At 38.5% G+C, this 19,682-nt stretch overlaps 1 protein-coding gene and 2 long non-coding RNA genes across 5 annotated transcripts in view; 2 read left to right on the top strand and 1 right to left on the bottom strand.

Moving 5' to 3' along the window:
- The window catches only part of LOC124163951 (Golgi reassembly-stacking protein 1-like), a 96,390-nt gene extending 94,627 nt beyond the window's left edge, over positions 1–1,763 (top strand). Inside the window, exons 6-7 of one of the 2 annotated variants that reach the window (XM_046541078.1) lie at positions 714–818; positions 963–1,763. The gene's annotated coding sequence lies outside the window, so the exon portion shown is untranslated. Of the gene's footprint in view, positions 1–713 lie in introns of both variants that reach the window. The other variant, XM_046541077.1, reaches the window with a different exon arrangement.
- LOC124163954 lies at positions 968–19,503 on the bottom strand. Its single transcript, XR_006865891.1, has 4 exons — positions 18,537–19,503; positions 18,091–18,260; positions 17,374–17,511; positions 968–1,167 (listed from the first exon to the last, which is right to left on the bottom strand). It is a non-coding gene; the product is annotated as an uncharacterized LOC124163954 (long non-coding RNA).
- LOC124163953 overlaps positions 13,597–19,682 on the top strand; it is a 56,464-nt gene continuing 50,378 nt past the window's right edge. Inside the window, exon 1 of one of the 2 annotated variants that reach the window (XR_006865890.1) lies at positions 13,597–14,202. This is a non-coding gene — a long non-coding RNA (uncharacterized LOC124163953). The remainder of the gene's footprint in view (positions 14,203–19,682) is intronic. The other variant, XR_006865889.1, reaches the window with a different exon arrangement.

Raw genomic sequence — 19,682 nt, 5'->3', positions numbered from 1 at the left:
AATGAAACATCATTAGTGAAAAATATATTTTGTCAAATACAATTGAACATAACTAAAATTCAAATTCATGTACTTACTAACGGTATCTTCGATGGTGCTTATCAGTTTTCAATGTAGCGCCCATTTTCTTTATTTTAAAGGTGAAAAGAGTTCAGGAAGGCGATCCTACGAGAACTACCGATAGTAATTGTAATTATGACGACTTTTCCACAGATTGCAATTACCCCGACTGCTATTTTTTACTTTCCTCGTTAGCACGTTTTCCTGGTTAGTACGTTCATTTTTTGTGGTCCCTTCAGAAACGTACTAAACAAGTTCCACTGTATATCTAAATACTTTACGCATGGCTGATGATATTCATGAACTATTAGCTGATCAAAATCATTTAAGTTGAATGTCAGATATCTGATATTTTCTTCTACTCTTGTTTGAATACTCTAAATTATAAGCATTATGCATTTTGCGGATACATAGTAAATAGTCTTAAATTGTGGTTAAAATGAACTAAACTCACTATGGTCCACAAACCTATTGTTAAATTTTTAAAATGCTCAGGATAGTTATTTTCAATATACTTGTAATGGTAACCAATTAATTTATAAAATAATAATGGGTTCTAGTTACTGATTACAATTTTTTTCCCAAATATATTTCACGCACTCATGATAATCTTCTTGGACTGTTAGATGATCAAAATTTTCTTTTCATTCCAGGTGAATTGCAGTTGAGTGTTTAGTCCAACTGATGCCAAAGAAGATGAGAAAATGTCCTAATACATATTAGGCGGAGAGAAGGTGCCATTAGCCATCTGGGCTCTGGTACAGGATTTTTTAGTTAATAAAGTGAATAATTACTGTTCTGGAAGTTTCTATACAGTCAATTCATATACATCGTTTTGCCTCATTTCTGGTTTTTTATAGAATTCTTTTTATAAGATTTTCTTTTATATATTTTTTTTCAAGAGTGGGGCTTTACTGGAGGATTTGCGGCGTTTATATTCCCTTATTGTTGATGCCAGTTATCCCCCAAGAGAGATCTGTCTCCGATGCAACAGTTTACGTCCCTCATATCAGTTTATCTTTAGGCTGCCCTACATCAGGCGGCGATTCAGCCGAGAGTGACTTGTGTCCCGACAACATCATCATGGTGGTGATTTAATAAAAAATTCTGTGGAAAAACAAATTTTTAGGTATTCATTAAAAAATGTCTTGCCAGGTACAAGATGGTTCCTTAACCAGAGTAATTTTTAATAGGAGAATACTCAGTCAGGTTTAAATGGAGATCACAATCACTCAATTAACCACGCTTTCACTTAGCTCCTGCTATAATTAAGGTTAGCAATTCTCAAGTAATGCAACACCTTCACTTACCTGCAATGAAACAATTTACATTAACTTATCCCTGTAAATGTATGTAATCAGATTTCAGTTGCCTACTTCAAAAATATAAGCCCTGGTTTTTCCTGAACCTGCTTTCATGACGGCGTGGAATAAGTAAGTGTTATTTTTTATTGATTTGGTATTACAAGAATCATCAGTATGTTCAGAGAAACATTACCCAGGATTCCAGGACACATACAATGGTCTCTCAGGTCGGCCTTTGGTCTGCGTTGGGTGGCAGTGACATGGGGAATACGATCGGGGTGGGACTGTCGTTCTTGTTCTCGATATTTTACCATAAATTCCAAGTTTCCCACTTGTATGGGTCCTCTCCTTCCCTATCAATGCGAGGGTGGCATGCTAGTATTTTTAACAATATTTGCTTTTTTCAAGCCAAAAAATTAAACAAATAGTGTGTTTTTTCAGCACGTCATTCCATGTATGTATGTACACATGAGCAATGTAAACACAGTATGTTAGGTGGGCATATATATGTATATGGTCATCTGCTATATTGCAAGTTATTTTGACTGCTAATAATCAGGGAAAAAGATTACATATGCTTACTACTTCCCTTTCAACAGAGGATATATGTATTCAATTTTTTATTTAGAATCTATCTGAAATGGATGATTATTTTTACCATAATTACTTGTCTCAGGCGTGACATCATGGAATTGAATCAACTTAATAAATAATTTGGGTTGATTTTATTAATAAGTTATAAGTTACAATATGTTAGAGTTCCACCAGATTAAATCTGAATCATTTCTCTCCATATACCGTATTTGCACGAATCTAAGACGAGGTTTTTTTTCCTCCTAACTCCTGCAGAAAAGAGAGTTCGTCTTACAATCGGATGCAAAATTCTCGACGTCAATCGGGTTGCATAATTTACGTCAGAAAAATTATGGACACCTGAGTTTGCCACCTGATAACTATTCAACGAAAAATCAACGTCAAGAATATCTTAACAGTAATTTAGCATATTTAATTTTGTGTTCAAGTAGAAAAAAAAACATTTTCCATTTTTGGGCAGCAGGCAAAAATTCGGCGCGTGCCGATCAGCCGCCGGGTGCACTTTTGCCGTGTCTGCGAGATTGCCTGCTTTACCCTGGGTTTGGCTCCATTCAAGTTAAAGCTCGATCAACTCACAAAATGTTCGTGTGATTGGTTACAATTTACCTAAATTGTAATGTTAAAGCCTCAATGCCGTCGCGGAATAAACTGCTACAAAGTCGTTGCATTTTTCTCAGAGCAACGGTAAGAAGGCAACATGATTTGCCTCTGATTAGAGAGATCGATTCAGTTGTAATTCCGTGCCTTTCAGAGTATTACGATGGCAGAGAAAAGAAGTTATTAAGTTGCCGCTGCCACTGCCGCTTTCAAAAGAAAAGTTATTCAGTGGAACCCCGATCTATCATACCTGTATTGAACATTTTCCTGCATTCATCGTTAGCCGTTTCTGGTCCCAAATAAAGTTCCATATAGACAATGTAATTTTTTCCTGCATCTCCGAAGTATCGCTTTCCCCGCATTGATTGTTTGAAGATCGTGGTCCCGATGTATAATTTTTCCTGCATCCATCTTTTGACGAAAATGAGACGAAATAAATAAATATCATGTTACACGAGAACAATAGAAATGCGTTTCACACCCCCCATTTTCTCACCCGCTAACCTTTTTCAGCCTACTTGCTTCAAAGTTCCCAGTTTCTGGAGGTCAACCGCTGCATGAATCACCTATTAGCTCAAAAGGTGTCTAACAATGAATTTCGGCAATTTTTATTATACTTTTATTAGGCTGGAATATTTGCAATGTGCTCGTAATTCAAAAAAGAATGAGACCAAGCATGACGTATTTCTAACGTTATTTAAGTATTTGCAAGGAAATAATTGGAAAAATACGATAATGATTTTTGGGGAAACTCTATATCCTCGTAGCTGAGCTTCTCGGCAGTTAATGCCGCATTTTTTTCTGAAAACAGGATATCAGGTTATTATCAGTTGTCAATTTACGAGTTATACCATAAGACTCACTTGTCAGAGTTACTGACGAAGGGATATCTTCTCAGGATATTTTGTTCCTCCCTACTAGTAATCCGAATTCATCCGCCCATCTGGCGCTACGCTAATTAGAAAAGAATGGGTATCTTTGGGACAAAAAATTTCATGGCGCAGTCAAATGGCCATGCTTCACCCTCAGCAGTATACTCTGCGTACGCCGAACGCGATAGCATAGCTCGTACGATTGGTTCCCTACTTTCCAGGGTGTCTTGCCTTCATACCACCGAGTGTTTTCCGTGTGGGTTTAATAAAGTCAGGTTTCATTTTCACTAGTTTAATTTTATTGGTCTTCGGACCATGGCCCCTCCAAAGAAATTATTAGTCGAATCAATAATAAGACCTAAGTGTCTCAATAAAGTACTACTATTCCTGTCATTACGCACCAAAAATCCCTCGTTTCCTGGGACATAGACAACCTAGCCAAACATCCCCACATTGAACGTTTTCCCTTAGAAAAATTTTTTCCCCATAGTGGAGTTCCAAAAAAGGGGGGGTTGTCTTAGAATCGTGTTCGTCTTAGATTCATGCAAATACGGTAACATTGATTTCTGACTCTATATTGTTCTCTGGAATTCTACGTTCCTATCCTTACTCTTCAAAAATCACTCCCCATTGTGTTGGAAATTGTCCTCTTAGTAAATAGCAAATATAATTGCACCGTAATACTCTACACACCAGTAAATAAACCTTTCTCCAACCTTTTCTTTTGCCCTCCTGTACTGTGCGTAGAAAACTTTTGTGAAGGACATTGTTGGGTATCTCGAGGGTACCCCATTTACAATTCATAAATTATATGCACTGTTTTAGTATTTCCTGTAATTCAACACCATGTCTTTCTTTTTTAATTATATAATATCTTGTTATGCATAATTCATAAATACATAGGAGGCTACATTTAGGTTTTTACATTTCTTTTCTCCGAAATGGCAGTCGAATATTTCATATTAATTGCTATTGCATGTAACTGTGCATTGACTATCATGGAATGGAAAAACAACTACTAAAGGTGCCATCATGTAGAATGTAGACATTGTTGAAGTTGAAAGTTAATAAAATTTATTGAATTCAACTTTTATTCCTGCACTCATATGAATAAACAAGTTTTTTTCTTCCCACCAACAGCTGTGGGGTAAAATTCAAAGTTTTCGAAATAAAAATTGAAGTTTTCAAAAACAATTTAATGTTTAAAAAATCATCCATCACCTAAATAATGACCAAGTGGTAGAGCTCAAATACAAAAATTGTCAAAGGGACAAAATAATTAAAAAGTGAACAAGATTAACGTAATTTGGGGTGACTAAGTTATTCACACAGCACAGTCACGGAAAGGTTGAAACTCTCATGTGATGATCCTCTCAGAAACTCTTTCCCGTTCATGAATGCTTTGGTTAAGGGTTTGCCCCCTTGTATACTAGTATTTATAGATATACTTTCCGTTACATATATATACCTACTCTAACGAATTGATATACAAACTAGCTCTAAACATATGCCCTATTTTACGTGCTCTTTTATTATGTTGCAATTGAGTGGTATAAGTTCTTTAAAGGGCCACAGCCCTCCCCTTGGGTGTCCAATGTGTGTATACACACTAGATAGAGTGGTGATTTTGTTCGAACACCCACTAATGCAGAGAGGTAATAGATACCCCCTGCTTTGGCCCTTATTCTGCATCCACCGCTGGCTGTTACAATTATACTTGCAGAACCTATTGTGCGTGTTTGGTTTTAGTATAAGAAGCAGAGAAGAGTTTCACAAAGAAATAAATAAAGGCCTCTGGACTTATATTACCTTGCGTTCACGCTTTTTGGCCAAGATCCGCCCAGCTGCGAATAATTCAACCCCTTTACGACCCTCCCCTATCAGACCGTTGTGTTTTTTAGTGGCACAGCGCACAGGGGGATTTAGGGGGATAAACCCCTCCCCCCCCCCCCAGAGCTCATAAATTTTTTAAAGTTTAATCCATCTCACTTAATTAGATCGATATTACTAATAATATAGAATAGTGTAAGGATTAATAAAGTTTCCCTCAGAAAGCCATAAAACTCACCATTTTGAACCATTTATCTTTAACAAATATTTCTTGGGTTTGCATCCAGGTTAAAGCTTTAATGCAAGCCTGACGTTTTGGAAGACGACTTGTCTTCCATCCTCCGAAACGTCGGCTTGCATAAAAGCTTTAACCTGGATGCAAACCCGATAAATATTTGTCAGAAGTATTCACCAGGAAAAACTGAAATCGTTTATTTATCTTTAAAATTCCGCAATTTATTAATCTCGCACCTACCCCGTATCCTGGAGGGTATTCCATACCCCCACACACCCCGCGGTATTAGTTGCACGCAAACCTCTTTCCCCCCCCAGCCTTAATTGCTAGCTGCGCCCATGGTAACTTCGATTCTTACCTGTGATTGCGATCACCGATAGGAGAATCACTTTTAAAAGTCAGCCGTGATTTGTGGCGATGCTATTCTTGCTATGTATTTTGCCCGATTCCAATGAACGAGCTCCCTATAAGACCTTTGTGTTTGTGAGATTTAAAAAGAAAATACTTTAGTGTGTGTGACTGTTTATTCTAGCGTCTTCTATGCATCTTCTGTTCCAGGCGTCGAAGGCTTAGGTCGTAGCATTTTCGCACCGAACTTCGGGTTAAGCCGACGGACGTTTTCATACGCGGAAGACCAATGACGTTGGGTATAGTTGTCGCGGATGTTTTAGATGTAAACGATCGGAGGTTGTGTCTTGCTGTCGAGAGGGAAGGGAAGCGACCGCTGAGGTAGAAAAATCTCTTTTTCTAAGATCGTGGTAGCAATGTCGGATGCATTCAGGCCCAGCCTGAGACACTCAGCTTAGCGAGTCCTTTAGGGCCATTCTTCGACAGTTAAACCCAACCCTTCAACTCATTTATGATCATCTTCACTGCAGGAATCCGTTGCTATGTGGTTAAATAGTCGATAGTTTTTTTCAATGATAAATTTCGATGAATAGTACTATTTTTTCTTCTTTGAAATGAATTCTTCGGCTTTTTCTGTGCGTAAGCAGTTTTTAAACACAATTTTAGAATTAAAAATTAACAGACTTCTTCGGAAAATGGATTCTGGGGTTCCGTGGGGGAACATGTTGAGCGATCCTTCTGCGTCTAAAGAACGTGAGTGTACATTGTATTTCGATAATAACCATTAATAAATAGTAATGCCAAGAACGCACCATAACCAATCAACCAATGAAGTGTGTGCATCAGAAAAAATCACTATCAAGTGTTGAAACTTTAAAAGCAATTCAATGTGTGAAATGTAACTAAACAAATTCATGTGAAAAGTTTCATGACCTTTTCCACACAAGAAATTAAGAAAAAAATTGCTCAAATATAGCATATATGCCAATGAAAAAATAATTTTACAACAAAGTATGCGTTCTAAAAATACGCAATAGCCATTTTATCAATCTGTATTAATGTTTGCAACTTATTGTGGAAGACGAATGTTGTAGACGTATTTGTTATACCTAGGTTGAGTTGCGAAGTTCACGAAGTTGACAAAACGGCTAATTTTATGGTGCGCGGAGTCATTTATAGCACTGGCGTGTCTTGATTATTGAATTTTTCATAAAAGAAAAATATGAATCAGAATTGAGAAAAAAAATCATTAAAGTGACGTATTATTATTTACTTTCTTCACCAATATGTGCGGTTTTAGAAATCCGAGTTGAGACGAATGGCAACGGTCAATTTTATCCTCATTTGAAAAAGGCCAGATTGGCGCCCATGCGATGCCACTCCTCGTGACGTCACAGGGACCTAGTTTCTATACGAGTAGATAGGAGTTATACATTGTCTGAGATTACCAATGCATGCATGAGGCACAGAGCTAAGGGAAACATGTCTTAATAATCACTTATTAAAACTGGCTAAGGTCGGAAAGTTTTCTTCGTTTGATAAGGTATTAATAATCCTTATGTAAGCCAAGCGCTATTAGCTAGCAGGGTACTCGGCTACCTGCTAGCATCCTGCGTCGTATCAGCGCCCAGAGCCTTGCCCCAAGAACAGCTCACACCGCGACAGCGGGAACCAGAATGACGTCGCACGGGCTTTACCCAGCATACATACTTAGGCGTCGCGTTTTCGCGCGCTTGAAAATTTTCACTTTTCATTTAATCGCAAAAAATAGATATCGTCATTTAAAAATATAAAAGCGTGAAATACGTACTCCAGGAGTAATTATCTTTTGATTTAGGCAATAAAAAATAATAGGAAACCACCCTTTTTATGAATTAGGAGATATTTTCAGCAGAACGCATAGATATGGGAATTGACTTCCAATGGCTTGCCTCAACCATGCGTTACACCACTTTGCCACGTCTCCAGACCAGAAGAGAGACAGAGGAGAGGAAACCCGGCGCCACGCCGAAGAACCGCGATATTGTTGTGAGGTGACCTTGGGAAGAGACTTTGAGCGCTGATACGACGCAGGATGCTAGCAGGTGGCAGAGTACCATGCTAGCAGGTAGTGCTTGGCTTAAATAAGGATAATTATTACCCTATCAAACGAAGGAAACTTTTTAACCATAGGCAATTTTAATGGGTGATTATCAAGAGATGTTTCCCTGAGCTCTGTGCCTCATGCATGCATTAGTAGTCTTAGACAATGTAGAACTCGTATAGAAACTAGGTCCCTGTGACGTCACGTGGAGTGGCATCGTATGGGCGCCAATCTGGCCTTTTTCAAATGAGGATAAAAAATGACCATTGCCATTCGTCTTGGGACTAACTGGGATTATTAAAACCGAATAATTAGTATATTATGAATACACCAATGGTGGGTAACAAATCGCAATCAATGCATTACGTTTTCTTAGACGAAGGAAACTAACCTATTGGTCGTGCCCCTGGACAAGTTTATTATTATGGGATAGGTTGCCGCCAATAGGTCTCTGAACACCTATGTAGATAAAGACGTTTCTGAAAAGTAGGTGTAATTATTAAGCTCAAAGTTATAACAATATGGCTGTAAAGTCATCTATTTTTTTATTATGAGCATTTAAAATACGTCTTACAAGCCATCAAGGAAAAACGTAAGTCGCACCGCCGCCATCTTCAATGACGTCAGCTCATGCAATAGTGTTGTTCTTAACCACCTTGACCGTGTGCATTATTGAAGTTTACAGTGGAGATATTGTGGTTATTACGCCGTATTTTTCGTGTCGTAGTTATTCCTCGATATGTCGCAGCGTATAGCTTCAAGTACTGCATTGTGCCTAAGTGCAGAAATACGGCTAGAAATGCTCCAAATAAATATTTTCATACGGTCACCAAAGACGTAGAATGAAGATTGGTTCAGATGAGAAAGTGCCGACGAATGTGAATGAATGAAAAAATTTAATTCTAATATTAACGCATTGTTTATCAGATTTGACACAATCCTATACCTACTCATCTTCACCAGTGGAAAGTTTTTTCACTTGCTGGCTTTATCCATTTCGAGGGGATCTCTGTCCGACACTTTTTTAAAAATTTATATTCCTCAGGGAGACTAATGCAACCATATAGAGCAACATTTGAGAAGTTTTACTTTAAAAAATAAAATATATATTTTTAAAACATACCTTTCTCGTGTACTATTTGTAACTATCCTTACGAGCAAAAACAGGTTAAATATTTTTTAAGATCTCTTAGCTTCCATAAGGTGAGGTGGGGTAAGTGCGACTGCGGGGTAAGTGCGACCCCCCTTCAGGTAAATCGTATTTCCGTTCTCGAAGCAGGTGGCGGTCGTGCAACATATTCCACACATTGTTATGAAACCAGAGCGAACGACTTTGTAATACTTATCCCTTAATTTCTCGTTCCCCATGCTTAGGAAATATACCCGTCCGTTCATCTCGTAGACTTAGTTGGTTGTGAGGAGAGGCTACACCGCAGTTCCCTCTGAATCAACGCATCGGAGGTGTTAGGTAAGAACTATATCTTGTTTTCTCTTCTTCATGGATTGGTTTTCCTTGCTTTACTTTAAATTTAGGAACTCGGGTCATTATATTTAGTTTAGATGGGGGGTCGCACTTTCCCCGTCGTAACCATTCATTCCTACCTTCCGGGGCAAGTGCGACCCCGTTGCCTGGGGTAAGTGCGACCCCGTTGCCCGGGGTTAATGCGACCCCCTGCCGCACTTACCCCAGGATACGAGGTTGAAGTAGGTATGGATTGAATTTTTAGCTTCTGTGTAACAGTGTTTGCGTTAAACTTTTAGTTTCTGTCTGGCAGTTCTTGCGTTAAAATTTCTTAAATAAATGTTGCAAAACACCGAAGTTTATAAAACTATGTCTTTTAATTAGAGTCCTCTCATTAACTCTTATTTCGAAGGTTTATCTGATAAAGATAGCTTACTTCAGTTTGTTGATTGATTATGATAGGGCATTGGATATCATGTCTTCTGACGAGGAGGATGTAGACGACATGGCATTAATGCCTGAAACAAGATAGCATGAGCCGAAAAAGCTTAACAAATTCGGTGACTAACATTCAAAGTGGGGATTGGATTCTGGCTAGGTTCAGCAGCAAAAAGTCAGATGCTCACTCTGCAGGGAATATTCTGGAGATTAATGAATAAGGTGATGCCGTGGTTTGATTTTTGAGGACTTTTTTGGAACTGAAATAAGTCTCACCTGTCCATGGAATGAGGATTCCAGCGAAATACCTATGGAAGGTGTTGTAAAAATATTACCGAAGCCGTCTGTCGGCCGTCGACCAGCCGGCTTACAAATGTTATTTTTTTTATTTCAAAAAGTATTTCAAATACTGTTTTAGATTTCAAACTCCCAAGTCACAGGTTTTGCGCATTTCAATTTTGCCCAGCCCTACTTACACAATACTTGAACTGCTCTCAGAACTAGCTATGCAATCATTGCAAGAAAGGCTGTTAACTTCCACCTCACCGTCCTCCTCAAAAACTCGTGCCTCCACATAATAGGTTGTGCTCGGGGCACACACGAGCTCGAACTATACATTCGTTTTCATTGTGCATAATTTGCACGCAACCAATGGCAATCTGAACATATGTTTAGATTGTGCCAATGGCGTCGTCAGCGTAATCTTCCCGTCCGACCCTAATGAATGGAATTTCATTGTTAAATTTCATAAACACATTTAATATTTATTTTACAAGAGCCGGTGATATTATATTTCCATGGCTATGCATCTTCACTCCCCGGCTTTCAACCTGCATGTAGCAATTTCTGTTGCTTACGTAAGTAAACATTGCTGCCGTTGTAATTTTCGGCAAGTTTCCGGTGTCAGCCTTGGTGAAACCAGGTTCCGTGGCGTTTGTTTTTTACGATAAAACCTCCGCAAGATGTATAAGAAATAAAATCTCACGTCAAAGTCGTTAATTAAACCGAGAAATTTGGTGACAATGCGCAACGCCACTGGATTTCCCACACGATTGCATGAGCTGACGTCACTTTCCGGCTGGCCAATGGAATTGCGTTTTGAAGTGGGTGTGTTTTTGGAGCTGTTTCGGTCATTTCTTTTCAAAGTTCTTAAGAAAATATGTGAAATGAGTGCATTAAAGTGGCCTATATGACAATTTTACTATATTTTACGATTTTTAGTTAGTATTTGAAGGGATATTAAAATTTTGTCCAGAGACCTATTCAATTTATCATGTACACTGCACACAGAATGACTTTGAGAACCAAGGCAGAAAATGTGAAGGCGGCGTGAACGGTATAAATGTACATGAATGTTGAGGACCATAAACCTACTACAGACATTATTGTAAGATGGAGGAAAGCGAATTGAAAGCAAGGAGAATATGTAATGGCCTCAGGTGGGGGATGGTATGAGAAATTTAAAAATAGACCTATTGAAACTGATTGATGCTGAAAAGTACAGTAACACCTCCAGTTAACTCACAGCGCAAATAAATGCTGGGGAAATACGATAGCCCAATCAATGTATAACAACTGCTTAGGAAATACAACATCGCTGTGCCTAGGAGTGCAGCTGACGGAGCAATTAATGTACATGGAAACCTCAGTGCACATGTACTATTCAAATACTAAATTCCAGACAGCTCCTTGACAGCTAACGCCATTAAGAACAACTTCATTACTAAACTATTGTCCAATTAACGGCCTTGTGGCTTCTGGTCAAATTTCGATGAAAACTCTCCATAACAAAAATGAATGTTATTGAAAGAGACAATGAAAGATATTATTTAGAATTTAATTAACTTAGGTTTTAAAATTGGTAAAATAACGTCATATCAATTGAAGCTAGCAAAATCCAAGATTAGCTCAAAATTTAGGCAACTTGTGCTTGATAGGAAGCATCAATTGATAACTTACAGTGATACTGTGGATTTATGAAATTCGCCGATTCCGTAGAATGCTAACTTGAAACGAAGCTAATTAATTATTTTAAAGAAATTTATTTGATATCAATATTTTTATTCCCAATTATTCACTATGCATTCACAAGCAGAAAAACCTACCTTCAAGCTGGACGTCGTCTTCCTTGGTACCACCACGTCATCCAAAAACGCGCATTGGTGGTACCACACCAACGATGGCACATAGATATCTTCGGGCGCTGACCCAGTCCTACCGCTTGCCTTCACTTTCTTCTTCTCCTGCAGATACGTGGACCGTATATTATTTATTTTTTTTGACCGCTTCCACCGACAAGTTAAAAGTCTCGGCCAGGTTCAAATATGCTCGATTTTTCAAGCCAAGCCTCCGATACTCCGGTGCTTGAATGTTCCAAAGGCATTCATGCCTTTGATATTCATCGATAAATTATATCGTGTCTGCCTCGGTAAACGGTACCCTCCGGCAACTCATCTACTCCTATAGAAACTAGGTCCCTGTGACGTCACGTGGAGTGGCATAGCATGGGCGCCAATCTGGCCTTTTTCAAATGAGGATAAAATTGACCATTGCCATTCGTCTAAACCAATATTTCTAAAACCAAATAATTTGTATATTACGAATACACTAATGGTGGGTAACGAATCGCAATCAATGCCTTTCGTTTTCTTTGATGAAGGAAAATACCATATATTGATTATTCTTATTCACCGAAACCGATAGGGAGGCATAATAAAGGACCACGGAATTTTGGAAGGAGCACACGAGGTTCAATAGCAATCAATTGACCCATTGGTTTCGAAGTTAGCAGAGATTTACGTTGATTGCAACAAATCCATCAATTTTAATTGTATAGACAATATGTTTTTGCAAACTGTTAATACAAGTTTTGTGTTTCTTACGTCAAAATTGCTAACTACTGGAACGAAAATTACGGCGAAATAAACGCAAAAACGGGTACTTTTTTTTGAAAAAAATTAAGTAAGGGAAATGCTGTGGAGCTGAAGATTTTTTAAGTAAAGATTTTTAAGTTCCACAGTTAAGTTTTTTAAGTATCAACAATCCTTATTTAAGCCAAGCGCCACCAGCTAGCAGGGTACTCTGGTACCTGCTAGCATTCTGCGTCGTATCAGCGCTCAAAGCCTCGCCCCTAAGGTCACCTTACTTGCGGCAGCGGGAACCAGAACGACGTCACACGGAGTTTACCCAGCATTCAAACTTAGCCGTCGCGTTTTCGGGCGCTCGAAAATTTTCACTTTTCATTCAATCGCGAAAAATAGAAATCGTCATTTAAAAATCTAAAAGTGTGAAATACGTACTCCAGGAGTAATAATCTTTCGATTTAGGCAATAAAAAATAATAGGAAACCACCCTATTCTGATCGCTTTGTCTCTTTTGCAAAGCCGTTTAAATTCGCGGTGAGAAAAATTCGCTGCTTATAAAATTCTTTATTTTGTAACATTGGTGTCTCTTGAATTAGCGTTTGCCGAATCTTTCCTGTTCAAAATAAATGTGCCGAGGTCCTGCCCAAGTGTAGTGCACAGTCCCCGTGGTACGTCTCGTGGGGGACATCTATGCTGAAATGAGCCGATGGAGAAATATGACGATCGTTATAATATTATACTTATGGATTTATGATTCCCCACCTCACCTTACGCTTTTACTTTACTGTCGAATCTATTGTATACCGCGGTGAGAGTTGGTCTTTTATCCCTCGCTTCATAATGAATCAGGCAATGCACTCGGAGCTAAGAATGCCCATTCGAATCCACCGAAGTGAGTAATAACTAAAATTTGCGCGTGCGGTAGACAAGGCGCATCACTGCCGTTTAACCGGACGTACCTATGCAATTTTTTAGGGACTAACAATTTGTGGGGTCATGTACTGACTGGTTGAGTTGATCGTGGCTTTAGGCCTTCGGCATGACTCAATATTGATTTGAGGGTGGAGAAAATTTCCGATCGGTGCGAAGCCACTCAGACCATAGTCCAGTTTCTGGATGGCCGTGTGATGAGAATGTCGAGTTTTTCCGAAAGGCGTGCCTTTTCCGTCTTGTGAAGTAATTGTTCCATTTTTCAATAAATTTAAGGAAGTGATTTATGCATCTTAAAACGTTTACTGTTCGTTGCGCATTGTGAACAAGTGCATTGGTCTATAAGAAGTGGGATAAAATCGGAATTTGGAAATCACTGAGTCAGTCCATGGCATAATGATAATTGTGTTCGATGGTGTGTGTGTGTGTAAGCACATGTGGTGATTTTATTACATTGTGTTTAGCATTTTGTGATACAATGAGAGTTACAGAAGAGGAATAAGACATCAAACGATACTCGGACCTTAGGATTAAACTTCATTCCTGTTGAAAGAGTCGGGGCTACAAATCCAAGGAAACAAGCAAGTAAGAATGATTGTAACATTTTAAAACTAATTATTAACTTTATCTAATAATATCCCCATGAAGTTCGGATCACCCTCGTTTGTAAACCAGTTAAAATGCATAGCGAGTGGCAGCTGAATGGAGAATCCTATATTTGATAATATTATAGCCTCTTTCATTTGAAATTGGCACTCAGAATATAGTTCAATTGTTGGATAACCGTTTGACGGGTGTTGATTTTATTTCTCTGTGGTGTGCCTGTTCCGCCTTGTGAAGTAATTATTCCAAATTTTCCAATGACACGTATTATTTCCACGTAAATTCAATTCCACGCATGTGAGAAAATTATTATGTCGGAAAATTTATAATTGTGAAATTTGTAATAATTACTTACTCTTAGTTTAGTTAGAATTCTTTGCCTTAAAGGCGCAGCATTAGTATAGTCTCGGAGACAAAAACCTTACCACCCAGGAGCCGAAATTTTTCTCGAGAATAAACGTCGAATTGGCGACGACGCTAAACCAACCTTTCGACTTCGCAGAACAAAAAAACCCTCGTGAGTTTGAAGGGAGGGTCAATTGTTCGGACTCGAGCGCACCCAATCACAAAAATCACTCTGCTACTCAAATTCCCTTCCTCAATAACTAATCACTCCATTTGGACCCCACCTAAGAAAAGTCTCTCCCATTGCAGCGCTTGTAGGTTTGTTGTGCTCCCACGAGGAGGCGTGGTTCATCTTATGGTCTCCCACCTAGCGCGAATTCCTCGCCGCGTTGACTTACGAAGTAGACTAAAGTTCTCATTTCCTCCGCGGCTATAATTTCAATAATTATAGTGCGCTTTGCTGGGAAGGATGTGTGAGAATACAATTGAAAATGCAAAATGTCGCATCCATAGAATATGTCGCATTTGATAAATGGAAATGCCATCGTGATCGTGGTTATGTGGGATGTCTGACTGCTACGTGACGCCTTTCACAACATTAAATTTTGGCAAAAGCGACCCCCCCCCCCTTGGCAATGACTTATATTGAGGTCATACATGCGTGTTAAAGATTCAGCTCAGAATTTTCAACGTTTAAAGTAGAAATTTAATATTTTCCTTTGGGAAAATATTCCTTAATATCGTTCTTATTAACACGTTGGTATCTGAGTAATATAAGTTTGCACTTATGAAGGCTGATTTTATAAATTAAATCGCATTATAATGAACATATAATAACATTTTTCAAATTTATAGCGACAAATATATACACAATTAATGTAAAATCTACTGACGTACCTTCTTGAAGTTGATCCATGCCCCAATTCCAATGCCTCCAAGTAATAATAAATTAGGTACTACTCGAAGTGGGTAGGGCAAGTGTGAGGAAAGAGTTTTTCAATTACTAACTCCAGTCTGTTTCATAGATCCTACAATTCTGGAGTTTTGTGATTGGTGAAATGCCGATTTAAATAAACTGCCTAACATCCTATTCGGTAAACACGTATGTCCATCATATGTATCACGTGACGTGGGAAATTCAGACATTAATGAACCCGGGGATGGAGGAAAATTAGGTGCATATCAAAATGAAATACAATATATTAAAACTTAAATACTTTAAAATAAAATACTTTAAAACTTAATAACCAATATAAGGCCACTAGGCTTCCCTCGAATGATTTCTCTTGTCACTCAAATGCGCATCAATTTGTTAATCGTGCGTACATATGTCACGTGATGCAATACCACATTACCATTGACGCTCTGAGGCATGTTGGGACCAAAGTAGTGACGTCACCCGTCCATTAACAATTATTACTATGAGCTCTATTGGTATGTACCGGAAATTTTTTATTAATACATGGAATAAGCAGTCATCACTACGACATCCACGCATACAAAGTGTTCATAAGACGTCCGGAAGTTAAAAAAACACTTTTCCCAGATGTATTATAGGTAGAGCTACTCTACCGGCTAAAATTGGTTCACATGGAATATTTTGTGCACCATCCCGGCGTTTTGTGTATTTTGCGTATTCCCCTTCCCAAATTGAACAAGCCATGGAATGAAATTCTGCAAGAGGGTTTTGTGTTGGATCACACCACTCAAAAATTCTATAACTCTGCTAAGGATGATCATCAGCTGATGCTGGCTAAAATTTCTATTGATATTATCCGGTATCAAGTCAGATAGTTGTATCTACCAAGGAAAACAATCGTAATGAAATTAAACTTCTGATATTCATTTCAGGATTGATTCGCGATTTGTTCTGTGATTGAAAGATTAAGTGGTTTATTGTTCTGATCCACCATTAATCAAGTGATGAATTTATTTGTGAACAAGGCTTTGGCATAGCTGTACAGTTACGGGCGTCGAAAATTCGGATTCATATTTAGCGCAAAACAAGTCGAGGTGAATATAATTTACTTACATCAACATAATGTTATGTCTGTTGGAAACACTTCGTGATAAATTTTTGGAAATTGATGCCTATTGTGTTCGCGCGCCAAGGACATTTCGTGTATGGAGTAGCTGATATCCGTAAACACCCTTATAGTAACCTAAGTCAGACCCACACTCCAAGAAATAATAAATTAGGTACTATTCGAAGTGGGTAGGGTAAGTGTGAGGAAGGAGTTTGGAGGTGGGGGCTCAAACGGTTCCTCAAAAATGTGCGAAAATCTGAAGGTCGTGGGAGGTAGCAAATCGGTCCAATAGTCGCTTGTTAATTCCATGGATTGCATTAGCGGAGGGTATATTTCGAAATGAATTTAATTTAAATTTCGATCTTTTTCTTCCATTATACACTGGAGACGCGCAATAGCAAGGAAAATACTCGTCGTCACAAGTGGAATTTTTTCGAAGATAAATTCCCTCCCCAAGAGGGAACTCTCTAAATGCATGTTCGTATAAAATTACTCTTTTACCCCGTCCTAACATTCACTGAGCTATCCAGCGGTCCAGACCAATTTAAGGGTCATCACCAAAAAATGTGAATATCACTTAGGATGGGGATGAGGGGCGATTGTGAGAAAAAGTAGGCTTATTGGAATATACAAATTAATGGTTATGGGAGTAGGAGGTGAGTCATCTATTTTGCAATATTTAATCTTCAGGTTTGTGATGGTGAGCCGTGGAGGGAGTTGGTACCCCTGTATAGATTGCAATATCACTTGCATGTACATGAAAATTAACTTTTTCACTTACGATTATTCCGGTGTGTTTCCGTTCCGCAAACATGCACGTAACGGTGTCCCCCACCAGATTTTCTTCTCACTTCATAGGCGTGACAACTGTCCCGACGAACACCGGGATCATTTGGCAGGACGACTCGTAGTTCAGCAACTGCAAAATTGCACACGCTAGAAATATAACTGGAAGTCGGGACAGTTGATAATCATCATAAATGAATGCTTTGAATAAATGCTAAGTATTATCTTCATCTGCAGTACTTCTTGGGAATGTATAGATAAAATGATTAAATGAACCAATGGCACCAGAAAATGTAAATGATTAACCACAGATTTGTATGCTAATTAAATCTTGCTAAGAAACAGGAATGTAACTTGAGGAATTGAAACATTTAACTTTTATGGGAATGAAAATTGAGAAACAATGCCGATAATACATTAAAATCCACGCGATAAGTTTCGGGAATATTAATCATGGGTGCCAATTGAAGTGACGGTACTAAGTGCACGACTGAAAATTTGGGTTGGGGCGTAGAAGTTTAATTGAGTGGGATCATAAAAATCTAACCAATTTCATCGCTCACTCATTTCCTCAAACTAAGTGTTGGTTTGTATGCACGCAAACATGGAAGTGATAGCTGAAAGGAGAATAGTATTGAGTGCTGCGTGAAACGGTTTTCCGAATTTCCGATCTAAGATGACGGCACTTAATAGATAGGACTTCAACACTCACGTAATAATCACGATCACTCAATTGGATTTTGACTCCGTGAGCACCTCCGTACCAAACCTTCTCCTTTCACTCCGTAACAATCAGTAAATCACATTCCCCGTAAACAGAGAAGCAGATACAATGCTAGACCATAGGATCGTTGTCAAAACACACGGCGATGAAGAAGGATGCTGAAAAACGCACGTAAAAGACAGACACTAAGAAGTTTTCATTGCATTCCCGAGAGATTATCGGAGAATACCAAAGTTCGAAGTAATATCAGTTCTTACCTTTTATCAGCTCTTAAGGAGCTATTTAGAGTTTGCTATATATTGGTATAGTATCATTTAATTAAAAAAATCGACATTATCTTTGAATTTTGATGGTAATTTGTCGAGAAGCCGCGCACTAAGTGATGGAATGAAAATTATAATGGCAATAAAACTACACAACAATTTTGTACTCACTCGCTTAATCACGATCGATAACGTGAATTTCGTCCAAATAAGCCGCTGTTTGCGCCAGGTTATCTTCTAACTGAAGCTTCACTTGCACACAATTTTCACTCCTTTTTAATTTCTCCAGCGTGGTATGTGTGCAATAAACAGTCACGTCGCTGCATCCGTGAATCCGTTGGGCGTCACATCGATGTAAATGGTGTAACTGACGGTGGTATGTCGGAGTGGACACTGTTGCGCTGAGAGTGCGGAAGTAGTTTGAATGGCACGTGAGAATGAGTCATAGTCTGTCGAAGGTAAAATAAGATCGTTAATATAGGGTGGGGGAGGAGATATACCGCGAAAGTTAGTGGGTGTGGAGGTCAACAATGGAATATAGTGGGACATGAATGAATAGGGCATTGAGACCGTCGGAGAGTCAAAAGCGGCCGGGCACCGAGACTAGCGAAATTATTGGGAAAGACGTCACAAGAAAACAAAAGACAATCAATTTTCGCCAAAGGCGAACAGCATGTGACGTACCAATATTTACTCTCCGTAAAAACTAGATTTCGGAAAAATTAACTATTTTACACGAATTGATATGAAGTATTACATTTTAATATTTAATTCAAATAAATCCTATTCATTAATATATTATAACAATCCATTTTATATTTTTTTTTGCGAAAATATATCTGACTTTCTCGTGACGTCACATTCGTTGTCCAATCAGGTAACTATCCTCTGGCGCTATTCATTCTGAAGCGCTTCGATTCATCAGTTTGATGTTAGCCGGCTTGGAGTGAAGAGGTAAGTAAGCAAGCCATCTTAAAGTTATCGGTTCCTTTTTATATGTGTGCCATTACTGTTTCGTGTTAGAGTTTATGATATCATTATATTTGGTGCGATTAATGCCGATAATTATTTTCGATTACACTGCTTTATTTCGCCTACGATAATATTTTACCGTTTGCAAAGTACGACAAGGCTTGAAGGGAGTGTGCTATAATACTTGGTAGGTGATATAATTTTCATCGTTGTTTCAGTAGGTGATTTGTATTCTTGCATCGTTCCTGCCAATACGAGAACAGCGAGAATATTTTTCCAATCCGTCCATTGTTATTGCCGCTTGTTCTTTTTCACGGGTGAGACGCGATTCGTCTGGATTGTTCA

This window comes from Ischnura elegans, chromosome 8 (assembly GCF_921293095.1).
Source record: "Ischnura elegans chromosome 8, ioIscEleg1.1, whole genome shotgun sequence".
Lineage (NCBI taxonomy): Eukaryota > Metazoa > Arthropoda > Insecta > Odonata > Coenagrionidae > Ischnura > Ischnura elegans.
This window is presented reverse-complemented; position numbering and strand designations above follow the sequence as displayed.